Source organism: Cimex lectularius, unplaced genomic scaffold (genome assembly GCF_000648675.2).
Source record: "Cimex lectularius strain Harlan isolate CLEC.00 unplaced genomic scaffold, Clec_2.1 scaffold195, whole genome shotgun sequence".
NCBI classification, from domain to species: Eukaryota; Metazoa; Arthropoda; class Insecta; order Hemiptera; family Cimicidae; genus Cimex; species Cimex lectularius.
Window position 1 is genome coordinate 303,014 of NW_019392761.1, and position 13,581 is coordinate 316,594.

General features: G+C 37.9%; 1 protein-coding gene across 4 annotated transcripts in view; it reads right to left on the bottom strand.

Annotated features, from left to right (window-relative positions):
• The window catches only part of LOC106663388 (regulator of G-protein signaling 20), a 216,858-nt gene that overhangs the window by 174,998 nt on the left and 28,279 nt on the right, over window positions 1–13,581 (bottom strand). For 2 of the 4 annotated variants that reach the window (XM_024227387.1, XM_024227388.1), the window contains exon 1: window positions 7,569–7,864. The exons of the other annotated variants lie outside the window; for them this stretch is intronic. The gene's annotated coding sequence lies outside the window, so the exon portion shown is untranslated. Of the gene's footprint in view, window positions 1–7,568; window positions 7,865–13,581 lie in introns of those variants that run through there. 4 annotated transcript variants of the gene reach the window in all.

Here is a 13,581-nt window from a genome sequence, read left to right on the forward strand (position 1 = left end):
CAGAAGGACAAAAAGAAAATGAGGGAACTTTGGAATTCACTCATTGGACACAGACAATCCAAGAATCTTCTAACCAATTTTGGCAAAAAAGAAATCACAGAATGTGTCAAAGGAAGCAGGAATAGACTGCGAATCCTAACAGGATTCCTGACAGGACACTGTAGATTAAATGGACATCTAAAGAAAATTGGAATAATCCAAGATGGCACATGTAGATTTTGCAAGGAAGCTCGAGCCCACTCCACTCATTCCCATCCTGACAACCCGCCACGTCACCTCAACCGACGTTGGCCTCGGGACCTCCTTGACACGTAACAATACACATACATAAAGCATGTATTCTACCGGTGCAGTGCTGGCATTAGTGCTAATGTTGTGCTGTGTGATATCATGAGTAGTGTGATCATGTATAGGTAATGTTTCTTCCTAGTTTGAATGTACTGAATGACTGGAAAAATAAATTTCAATGTCGGCAGGATAATATCAGAAAGCCGAATAAACGCTTCAAATATAATCCTCAACGTTTAGGACATTTTACTGTTACACGGCCTACCAGCTTTTAAAGAATTGCGCTGGGGAACTACTTTGCTATGAAGGATTTACGGATTTTTAATATAAAGTGTTGAAAAAGTCTTTTTTTCTCTTTATCTTGAACGATTCACATTCAAAGATACCGCTTTAATGGGTTTACAGCCGAGTATCGACAAGTCTTAACTTATCAAAAACCCTCTGTAAAAGGGAAGCACTTGCATGCGATACGGCGCGTATCCCGACTGTCTGTCGTGCTATTTCTATTTTTGTCTTAAGATTTATGCTTTTCGTCGCCTAACAACGCCGGCCTTTGTTCTTTGTTCTTTCATCTCAGTCTCACGGTTCACCGCCCACTAACAGCATTTTAACACCCCTGCAGGACGGCATTTTTATCCATTTTGCGGAAATAAAACGGGGATGAATCGGATTTATTCCGGCCCACCTTGTGTTAATCCCGAACTGGCGAAAAAACTTTAAACATTAATATAACCCATGAGAAGGTAGTAGGACGATAATTGAATTATTAAACAATTTGTTGCCCCTTTAATAGAAATACATGTTCGTAACTACGTACAACCCAATCAGTCTGAAATTCCTAGAAGAGCAGGAATTAATTTTGATCCACAGTCCGTTATTCTTGGATTGGCATGTCACTGAAGGATTTTGTTTAGCAATGGTATTGTGTATGAGTATGGATGATTCGGTCATTCCAAATTTCCTCCTTAGCTATGAAACAAGTATTCAACTTGCAGCTTTACATTCGCAAACAAGATTCTCGATGTGTTCCGTGAAATTTAATTAGGAATTGAGTATGGATAGTTATTATACCATGCTTTTCGCCCCGTAAGAGCACCAGAATTGACCAGAACACACAGAGTTGCACGTCTCGCATTTGCTTGAGAGTACAATCGTTGGACGACTGGTGTGCTGTACTTTTCACAGATGGGTGTTGATTTGCTCTACCATCTCCATATGGGCGTAAAAGAGTGTGGAGAAGGCGAAATGAAAGGTACAAAGTCTGGAATTTTTCTCCGAGCCGACCTTTTCAACGTAGCTCAGTGATGGTGTGGCGGGATTTTCAATGGAGAATCGCATAGAGTTGGTTGTTGTTCGTGGAGGGTCTTTGACTGCAACGCGCTATGTGGATGAAATTTTGGAACATTCATGCGTTGCCTATCCCCGATGAAATAAACGGCAATCCTATTCCAATGCGCGATAATGCCCGTCCACATGACGATCGCATAGTACGAACGTACCTTCAACAGTATAACATTGGGTATCAGCCTGTTCTCTAGACTTGAACCCCCATCGAACATATATGGGATAACCTCAAAAGACGACAAAAGACAAATAAGACGTCCATCACTTCTTGATACACTCCACGACCTTGAAAGAAGTCTTCATGAAGAATGGGCTAACCTCCAGCAAAGAGACATTTCCAGACTGGTAGAAAGTATGCCGAGGCGTCTTCGAGATATAATTAAGGCAAGAGGAGGAAATATGCGATATTGAAATGTTAATTCAAAATCTAAAACAAATTTTATCTGGCCATCTTTTTTATATTTTTTCATTTTCCTTCAGAATTTATTAATTTATTTTTGCTTTTTTAGACAAAGACTCAATTATTAAACGTTAAAAAACTTGCAACTGTGTTTGATATATAAAAATATATACAAATCAAGTAATATTATAAGTGTATGGAATTTTTGCCTGCGAGTGTCTAATGAATAAAATAGTATTTTTTTGCAGGTTGAGATGGAGAGTTGGTGTCCGAGTGGATCGAAGTCACGTTAGCTCAAGTGGTTAGAGGCAGCGGCGTATTAAGCCGAAGGTCGTGGGTTCGAATCCCGCTCGTGACACTAAATTTTTCATTTCAACCAAAACCTTACATAAAAAAGATGAAGTAATTGAAAGAAGTAATTTGTCCAATAGACCACTAAATATAAAGTATTTTTAAGGATGATAGGAACTCGACAATGTGTGTCAAGTGAAAACAGGGACTCTGAGGAGTTCTGGGACATCTCGCCGAGTAGTTTTTCTTATTAGTAACAAGATAAAAACAATTATACAAAATACAACTGTAACACAATTAGCGCAATTACACCGTAAAGAGTTAAACATTACGTGTTATCCTTTTAAAAGTCGGTCTTCAACGGTAAATTCACTGAATCCATCCTTTCACCGGCCTTTTAGCTAAATTACACGGTGTTAATTGATGCTTCGAGTATAAAAGGGCCTTTAATGAACCGTGAACACGGTTGCTTTATTTTTCCCAGCCGGTCAGCCCTCAGGGCTAAGATCACAGAATTGGATTGAACTGGAAGTGAATGCGAGTTGACGTCAAACGATAAACGCTGAGCAATGCGAGATACAAACAGTCGAGTTGTTCCGGGCCGTTGTAAACTTTTCTTGACGTGCAAACCCCTAAACTACAAATCAATATGTCGTGTCCCGCTCCGTTTTCCCTTTTAATGCAGTGTAGCCAATATAATTTTCATTCTCGATCGACACGGGGTGAAAGACCTCACTCACGCCCAAACTTTTGTAAACTTCCCCCCAGGAAAATAGTTAATATGATAATTTCATTAGTCCTTGTTAAAACAATTGTTGCCACACGTGCTAATGATTTGATAACGGCCGATATGGTAAATGCGTCAATGGGACGAATTATCAGAGGCTTGTTTAAAAATTTCCACGACACTTTTATTTTTATTTTTTTCATGCTTTATTCGAAAACATCTAGAAAACATTCTATATCATTCGAATTGGTAACAGGAGAAATTTTGCAAAAAGTGTACAAAATAGGAATTTATTTAACACAGCAATAAAACTTAGGTCCCTAAAGTCTGGAAAGTTTCTCAGATCACCCATCAACCGTCATCGTACCGCATCTCAATGTTTTCTGTTATCCAAAAATTATTCGTAAAAGTTTTGCTAAAGAGTCTAAAACCATTCATTGAAAAAGGGAACATTATTCTAAGCTACCAGTTTTGATTGAGAGGCAAGGACTCAACCATAGATCCGACATGTTCAGGGTGTTGGGCTACTCGTGTTACAAACTTTGCCCGTAGATTCTACATTCAAAATGGAACCAAAAAGTCCTAATTAACAATGGTCCGAATTTAAACAGTTTCGGAGTTATTCCACTCTTTCTGATTTTTTAAGATTTCACGACCTTCCTTCAAATAAACAACTTTAACTCTAAAACTAAAAGGTTTTTAAAAAGGTTTAGTAAGTTTTTCTTGGTTTTGGACAAATCAGTTGGTACCATTGAAAACTACGCTAAATTTCCAACCCAATCATCTCTGTTTTAAGCCCTCATTGTGGTCCCATGTTGCACCCACTGATCTATCCCTGTGGTGAGTCAGGATTGGACTTTAAAATGATCTGTAAAAGCATGAAAAAACAAAACCCTCTTGAATTTTACAGTTTGTTTGTTATCGACTTGCTATCCTCAATCCGTTCTCACACGTTCATGAATCATATCAGTCCATGATAACGACTATGGAATGGGGCTGATGCCCCAACAGGCCTCTACTATACAGGTTGTTCGGCTACTCGTGTTACAAACTTTGCCCGTAGATTCGACATTCAAAATAGGACGAAAAAGTCCTAATTAACAATGGTCCGAATCTAAACAGTTTCGGAGTTATTCCACTCTTTCTGATTTTTTAAGATTTCACGACCTTCTTTCAAATAAGCAAGGATAACTCCAAAACTGAAAGTTTTTGGACAAATACGTTGATACTACGTTAAATTTCCAATAAGATATGATCACTAAACTTGTGAACTTTCTTGTAATAAATGTTTTAGTAGCGAGACGTTGAAAAAAAATTTTTTTTCAAAATTGAAAATCTTACTATGGTCATTCTAAACTACTATTTCCAAACTTAGAGACCAGCAATTTTCTGAAATCGTACTACATTTAATATTCTTTTTAGCGGTGACATAGCTAATACTCGAAAAAATACTAGACTTAGAAAAATTATTCATCAGTAAAGAAAGATAAAACAAAAAACACACGCCTGTAGCTTGGTCGGTAAATTGGTCTCTAGCAATTTCAGAAAACTTACTCCATTTAATATTCTTTTTAGTGGTGTAATTTCTTTTGTGATTACTTTTTTCAAAGATGAAGAATTTGATGTTGGAGAGGAAAATACCGTGGCTGACGGATTGGAAAGGTGGAAAATTTAAAAACCTAAGGAAATTTTGAATGCATTCCTAAAACATTTTTTTAAATATAGGTTCGAAACAGAAATAGTGCAAGTGTTTACTTATTTACAACAAGACGGCAACTTTGATTAAAGAATTATTGTATTTTTATTCTCGGGAATAAAAGAGTTTTAAGAAACGTTTAAAAACCGTTTAATAAATTGATTCAAAATTTCCTTAAGTTTTTTATTTTTTATTATTATTAATCTTTCCACCTTAACAATCCTTTAATCGTTAAAGGACAACCTTCAACAATTTCTTCACCTTTGAAAAAAGTAATTAAAAAAGCAATATACTACTAAAGGGGGCGTCGGTGGCTGCAACAGTTTAGGCGTTGACACGGCGTTCATGACTGTAAGGTAAAGGTCCCGGGTTCGAATCCAGGTACCTTCGAACCCGACATACTTACAAATGGGCTTTTTTTCAAAAACACCGGCACCCTGAGAGTTTATATGACCTCTGCTGTTGCGAACCCTCGTAAAAAAATACATTACTAAAAATTATATTAAATGGAGTATGATTCCTGAAATTTGCTGGTCTCTAAGTTTGGAAATAGTAGTTTAGAATCACGATAGTAAGTTTTTAACTTTGAAAAAAAAAATTAAAATTTTAAAATTCTTATTTCACCAACGTTTATAAGTTTACCTTATATCACATCTTATTGGAGATTTAACGTAGTTTTCAAATGTCTTGACGGATTTGTGCAAAATCTTTCAGTTTTGGAGTTATCATTGTTTATTTCAAGCAAGGTCGTGAAATCTTAAAAAACCAGAAAAAGTGGAATAACTCCGAAACTATTAAGATTCGGACCATAGTCAAATAGGAGTTTTTGATTCTTTTTGAATGTAGAATCTACTGGCAAAGTTTCTAACACGAGTAGCCAAACACCTTGTATAGTCAGTAATACAGTGAAATCTCTAGAAGTCAAATATATATGTTCAGCTTTACTCCTAGACGTGTCGAAAAACTGACAAGTTTGGCAAGAAGGTTTAATGCATAAGCTTTAAATAAAATATTCCCAAAACATATGGTGAACTTTTGACCTCCTACCTTTCGGAGAGACTGTTCCACGTTAAACAACAAGACAGACACTGAATTGTTTGAAATCAAGACTAAAGAAGTAAAACAGTATCTTGGTTCAGGACAAGGGAATTTTGGGTAACGTATCAGGGACGTCAAATGAGGATCTGCAAGAGAAAAAAAAGAATTCCCACAGAATGGATCCAAGGAAGAAAAAAGGAGAAGTTGGTAAACTCTAGGGGCGCTAAACACAGTAAGCTTATGATAAAACAACCCTTACCATGACTGGAAAATCTCACTGCTAGACTTCGAGAGGTCTAAACTCAGATAGGACTATTAGCCAGTCAGTGATATCTGAGAAAACATCTACACGACATGGACTTATTCAATGATAATCCCATTTGTAGAATATACAATGACGAGGAAGAAACAGTAACCTAAACAGTAAACTAAATAAATAAGTAACTAGTAATCTTCGAATATAAAGCAACCGCTCAGGGAAAGGAACTGAAAAAATGATATCAAAGGTATTCTTTAATATAAGAATCGAATTAATCGAAATAATAGAAGGCTGCAGTGCTTGGGGGACTTAAACCCCACTTCATCATGACCTCAGCACAACGTAGCATCCTAGGCTTCGTGATGTATTTGTTAAAGCAACAGCAAATGGAAAACATAACCGTCGCAACCATTTGCCGATGACACAGCCGCCCTTTCTATCGAAAAATTATGAACCGACTGCAAATGGCAGTGAACAGCATCCATGAACTATCTGCAAATGGCAGTCAACAGCATCTATGAACCGACTGCAACCGGCAATCAACAGTATCCATGACTGGACATATACTTGGAAGGTGCATGACCAGTAATCCGTACATGTAAATTCCACGAATAGAAAATTTAGTAGACAAACCAACCATTTTTAATGGTGAAGTAGTTTCATCTCGGAAATCAGTTAAATATTTAGGCATGACAATAGAATCAATAAAAAATCATTTATAATGTCATATTAAAACCTATATGGATGTACGGTTTGGGGATGTGCCAAAGAAAAAATACAATCATAATACAACGTTTCCAAAATAAAGCCCTACAAAATGTGGTAGATACTCCATGATATGTTCATTAATATGCTGCCCTGGTCAGGCGTGTTTCTACAAAAATACAGACAAAACCAGAGTGAGGCGGAGCAGGAAGAACAGAGACGACCTTTTGTTTTGACTACCGCTTCATCACCTCGTAGTCTTTAATTTATTATAAATATTCATAAGCTATTTAGTGAATTTTAGAAGCAGTCATTAAAGATATTTCCGCCCGTGGTCTGTCGATGACGAACCTGAATTCGATCCTTGCATCTCAGTCTGCCCGTAAGTCTCTGGATTGGTCTGACAGACGCGTTTCGGCATTTCCTCATCTTCAGCGTTAATTCCGGGTGGTGCAGAAAACACATCACTCGATACTTCAAAAATATCGATTCAACAATAAGATTTCGAAGAAACTTCCATCACTCGTAATATTGACCACGAAAAAGATACTAAAAGTCCACCGACAAAGAAAACGCCGACGAACCACATCCCCTACGAATTTATAGGGATTTCATTTAACAAAATCACCCAGACACACTGAAGATGGCGAAACGCCAAAACATGTCCGACAACCCAGGGAGGAAAAGCAGTCCAAAAATCAAAATACAAATGAAATTTTAGTTCAAATTGTGCTTTGTATGTGACTGTGATTACAGACCAATCGGAAGACAATTTAATACATAAAATCGTTTGTTGTGTATATTTGTGTGTTTTACTTACGTATTATGTTTGATTGTACATAAAAGCTTTGTTCTCTGCCAACTTTCGAAATAATGTTTTCTATTTGCGGTCTGGTTAAAACTTTAAATCCTCATGGTAATCTATAAAAAAACTATATAAAAAGAACTTGAGGCCGATTATAAAATGGGCTGTCATCATAATCAACACGTAAGTGCTCTTGTCGGTCATATTATAATTTATTCAGTCGACGATAATTTACCCGACATTGAACAACTAATTTAAGAACTAATTAAAATTATAGTTAATTAGATGGTAACACGTGCTGTCCCGGCGGATTGTTATTCAACAATGAAAGTTGGCCAGGAAATTATCAACTCCAGGAGTATAAGTTTAAGAGGAGGGACGTGCAATCGCATGCGTGCCCTCTCCCTAGCCTTACTCCATCTATCTTACTTCTCACTTTTGTTTAACCGAATTCGCATTTGATAATTAGACTCATTTATCTTAAGAGGGACGCTAAACAACGCTAACGATAAACACTGGTTAAAATTACACGCCATATTGGACTGTAAGCATATGAAATGTCTGTATTTATCATGTTTTTTTTCTCCTTAGGATCTATCTTATTGTTTATTCCGTGATTGTCAAATCGATGTTCATTTATCGCCGATTTATTTATGATAAAAGTTTCTTTGTGGACTATATAATATATTTTCATTTTCTCGATAAAAGAAAATTCTACCCTCAATTTGTCTCATTGTTATTACCGAATAAATATTTGTTTATGCTATGTTTTAAATTTGGAATATCAATTAGACGTAAACACACTTAATCGTTAATCCAAAACAAAGATAAAGGATTTTTCAATGTTTAATTTTTATGGGATTGAAAATGTTTATTTAATCTCATGCGAATTCTTAAGCAAACTGTTTAGTTTTCATCTTTGGTTTGTTAATATCAATTTTTGACTTAAAAATGCCACTTAGTGCTGAGGATGTTGCGCGTGGTGTGGCACTTATTGATGATGGACGTTCCATCAGGTCTGCGGATTGCCATTGGAGTTCCCTACGAAACACTGCGAGACGCCATTAGACTTTGAGAAACTGGGTCCTACGTCCTACCATAAAAGGCCCGGTTCTGGATACCCTAGGGTAACAGAACCACAGGATGACCGTTTTTTAACTTTGAGAATTTTGCGAAACCGGCACCTTACTGTTGTTCAAGCGATTCATCAGCTTCAGGAAGTTCGAGGTGTCCAAATTTCTGAACGCACTGCTCAAACAAGATTAAATCAGTATGGGCTGATGGCTTTTCGCCCCGTAAGAGGACCAGAATTGACCAGAACAGAGTTGCACGGCTCGCATTTGCTCGAGAACACAGCCATTGGTCTTTGGACGATTGGCTTGCTGTACTTTTTACAGATGAATGTAGATATGCTCTACGATCTCCGAATGGGCTTGAAAGGGTGTGGAGAAGGGTGAAAGGTACGAAGTCTGGAATTTTTCCCAGAGCCAACCTTTTCAACGTAGCTCAGTGATGGTGTGGGCAGGAAATTCGATGGAGAGTCGCACAGAGTTGGTCGTTGTTCCTGGAGGGTCTTTGATGTCCACTCGCTATGTGGATGAAATTTTGTAACGTCATGTGTTGCTTATCGTCGATGGATCAACGACAATCTTATTCTAATGCTCCACAATGCCCGTCCACATGTCGCTCGCATAGTACAAACTTTCAACAGCATAACATCAGGGTCTCAGCCTGGCCAGCCCTTTCTCCAGACTTGAACCCCATCGAACATTTATGGGATAACCTCAAAAGACGAATAATTGCATGTCCATCACTTTCTGATACACTCCACCATCTTGAAAGTACTCTTCGTGAAGAATGGGCTAACCTCCAAAATGGTCCAATGGTCCTCCAAAAATTTCCAGACATTTCCAGACTGGTAGATAGTATGCCAAGGCATCTTCGAGATATAATTAAGGCAAGAGGAGGAAATGAGCGATATTTAAATGTTAATTAAAAATCTAAAACAAAGTTAAAACAAATTTTATCTGTCCGTCTTTTTTATTTTTTTTCATTTTCCTTAGGAATTTATTAATTTTGTTTTTTGCTTTTTTAGACAGACTCAATTATTAAACTTTACAAAACGTGAAAGTACGATTAATATACAAAAATACAAATCATGTTATGTTACAAGTGGGAGGAATTTTTTGTCTGTCAGTGTATTTTACTCCTAGTGAAAGAATTATTTGTAGTTTGGTTGTTGTCGATCATCCTGGCCTGCCTATCCTCACTGTTGCTGAGACTTTAATCGTTATGTTATTTATAGTGTTAATAGAACGAATAACCTTTCCTAAATCCATAATTTCTTTTTAATTTTGGATTAAGTACAATGAGCATCATCATCAGTTTCCATAATTATATAATTTATACTACCCGGTGCCCTTTTGAAGTTAAAAAGCATCCTTCCCAAGATGAACATTTATACCAATTTATCATCATGATGCCCTTCCTCTCGGATCGTTGGTTCAAGGTGAGAATCGGCTCTGAATGTTCAGCAAGCCATCAAGGCCGGCGTTTCCCAAGGGAGTGTCCTAGGACCAATCCTCTACACAGTTTCAGCCACATCACGACCTTCACGGACGACACCGCAATCCTCTCTGACACTATCCTTGCAGCAAAAGCAACCCAAGGTGATCTAGACCACATTACATACAAACAAAAGATCCGGCACGTGATGTTCAAACTTAGAAGAAGTGCACCAGTGCTTAAGGTAAAACCTCCATTCTACCAAATCCGCTTGAGTTCTACCTGGACAGCAGTCTTACATGGAACACAAACATGAAACAAAACAAAAATTCAACCTAAGATACGGACAACTTCGACGCCTATTTGGATCCAAATCCATAATGAGTACAAACAACAAACTAACAATATGCAAGGCACTAATTAGACCGATTTAGACTAACGGAGTCGAGCTGTAGAGTTCAGCCGACATCCAACGTCCAAAGGATCCACTTTCAATCAAAAGTCCTCCGTCGGATTCTCAACACTCTTGTCACTGACCAACCTACCCAAGGTCTAGATATTCTATTAGTGATGGGCATGATCCAAACACTATTCCACAACTTCCACAAGCTTCCACACGAATCCAACAGATCACATCCTATCTACAACGTCCCTTCTTAACATTCCTCCATGCCACCTAAAAAGACAGTGTCCTTGTGATCTCCTAACACAACCCTAATCATCAACCAACAATCCTAAACCCTGAGAGTTCCAGCCATGGCCGGCTCCTCTCCCCCATCCCCATCTCCATGATTCAACAGTTCCTGCCTTTGCAGAAAAACAATAATATAAATTTTAAAAAAATTAATAACTATTATTAGATAGCAGAAAACCAAAACCTAACGTAAACTACATTTCTGAGTTGGGTAAATTTACAATAAAAGTACAAAGGGCACTGACAGGATGAAAACACTTCCAAAACTGTCATTTTGTTGAGAAGAAAGAGTTCAGAGGGTCGGTGTCCGGTTCCAGGGAACGGTTAAGTAAGTCGCTGACACAGCGTTCAGCACTGTAAAGGGCCAGGGTTCGAATCCAGCGGCACTGCCGACATACTTACAAATGGACTTTTTTTTTCTCAAAACATCAACACCGCGACGGTTGATATGACCTCTGCTGTTGCGAACCCTCGTACAAAAAGTGTTAAAAAATGTTAGGGAATGTTGGAGATGTAAAAAATTGATTTCTGGGCAATATACACTGTAGCAAAAGCGAAAAGCGAAGATTGGATTGGATTAATAAGTGGAAAAGGAATCTTGAAGGTAAGCCTCCTTTTTGGTGTTCCAGAAACGTTTCAATTTTAAATTTCCTTGTGTTGATCTTTAAAGTCTTCTAAATTTAAAATTGAACCGGTTCCGTCTTAATGAAAGTTACATTAATTAGGGGATAGCGGCTTTTTCATAAAAAATTATTAAAGTTGAAGAAAACTCAGAACAAATTGAGTGAGGGCGAGGGATTTAAAGACTCCTCTGAGTAACTTTATCCCTTATTCCACCCGGGCAACTGCGCGCCTCAAATTGGTTCGGATTAAAAAATACCTGCCAAATGGCTACGATTTACATTTCCGTATAAAAGTATCCATTAAATCCACCCCCTCCTCCTATCCGGATGTTTAATTAAAAAATATAACGTTTCACCGCTTGAGCAAAATTGGCTTAGCATTTGAAATTTCGTTAGCAGATTTAAAAATCAACTTTACATGTACATTAATAAGCGGTCCGATGCGGCCATGAATGCTATCTGGAGCTGTTGCGAACGAAGGAAATGCAAATAAGCCGGCCTTCGCCCTAGGATAATTCGCCAGTATGCAAATCCACTTTTCTGTCGCCCCTTATCCTCTTCTAGTATGTACAAGGTTCTAATTAAACAACCAATTTATGGAATTCGTTAAAAATTGTGCTTTTTTTTAAATGTAACAATTTGCAATTACTGTTATTCATAGCAGTGAAAGGTTTTTATTTGTGAAAGGTTAAAAAACGATAATGCTTACTTTTTCTTTTACAGAGTCGACTTTTTAGCTTGTAAAGACTTGACCTTGATCCTTGGACTTACACAACACGAACGACATGGACATATTCAATTATGATCAAAATTGTAGATCATACAATCAGGAGGAAGAAACAGCGACCCATATCATTTTCGAATATAAAGCAACCGCCCTGGGAATTAATCGAACTAACAGAAGGCTGCAGTGCTTGGGGAACATAAACCCCAATTCTCACCATCACCACAACGTAACATCCTAGGCTTGGTGATGTATTTGTTAAAGCAACAACAGATGGAAAACATAACCGTCACAATCATTTGCCGATGACACAGCCCTTTCAATCGAAAAATGTACCGTGCATCCATGAACCGACTGGAAATGTCAGTCAACAGCATCCATGTATCGACTGCAAATGGCAGTCAACAGCATCCATGGACCGACTGCAAATGGAAGTCAACAGCATCCATGAACCGATTGCAAATAGCAGTCAACAGCATCCATGGGCCGACTGCAAATGGCAGTCAACAGCATCCATGAGCCGACTGCAAATGGCAATCAACAGCATCCATGACCCGACTGCAAATGGAAGTCAACAGCATCCATGAACCGATTGCAAATAGCAGTCAACAGCATCCATGGGCCGACTGCAAATGGCAGTCAACAGCATTCATGAACCGACTGCAAATGGAAGTAACAATTAGCAATTACTATTATTCAAAACAGTGAAAAGTTTTTATTTATAAAATACTGGGTAAAAGAAAGGTAATGCTTAATTTTTCTTTTCCAGATTCGACGTTTTAGTTGTAAAGACTTGATCTTGACCCTTGAACTTACACAACTCGAAAACATTTATTTCTTATTCCCGGTTGCAGAGTGTTAAATACATCGGCATAGCTATTCACAAGGATCTGACTATCACCAGGCACGCAGATGGTCAATGCAATAAGGCTGTTTTAAACAGCTCCTATATAATGACTTTAAACTGTTTAGCCACGGGTCGTTTCTAATCCTGATTTTTTCTCTGATTTCCCAGCCAGGAAAACCTCTTAAGGCGACATTATAAATCTCCCAACGTACAGATCACACAGCGCAACGCGGCCGTGGCGAGTGCCATCACTGCCACTATCCACGGGAATTTTACAAGATCGAATTCTTACCCAGGAATCCCACTTGAGGCCAACCCTCTATTATTCCCATTAGCAAGTTTCCACTTCCTGATGGATTTGACGCTACAAACTGGAAGTAGATTTCCTAAGATAATTGGATCTGGAGAACTTCAGTAAAGTCTCTTATCAATCCTCTCTACTTTAAATAAGCGAAATAAGGGATTTGCCATACGTTCTATAGTCTGGATTGTCCGACCGGCCGGGAGTCCTTTCCTCTTTCGCACTAGATGTGCCCTCGCATAATTTCTTCTTATTATTTTTCTCTATTCACATTTTCAATTGTAGAAGGCCTGAAGTTTATAGGCAATATTTTGATATTTTATCGAACCTTTGC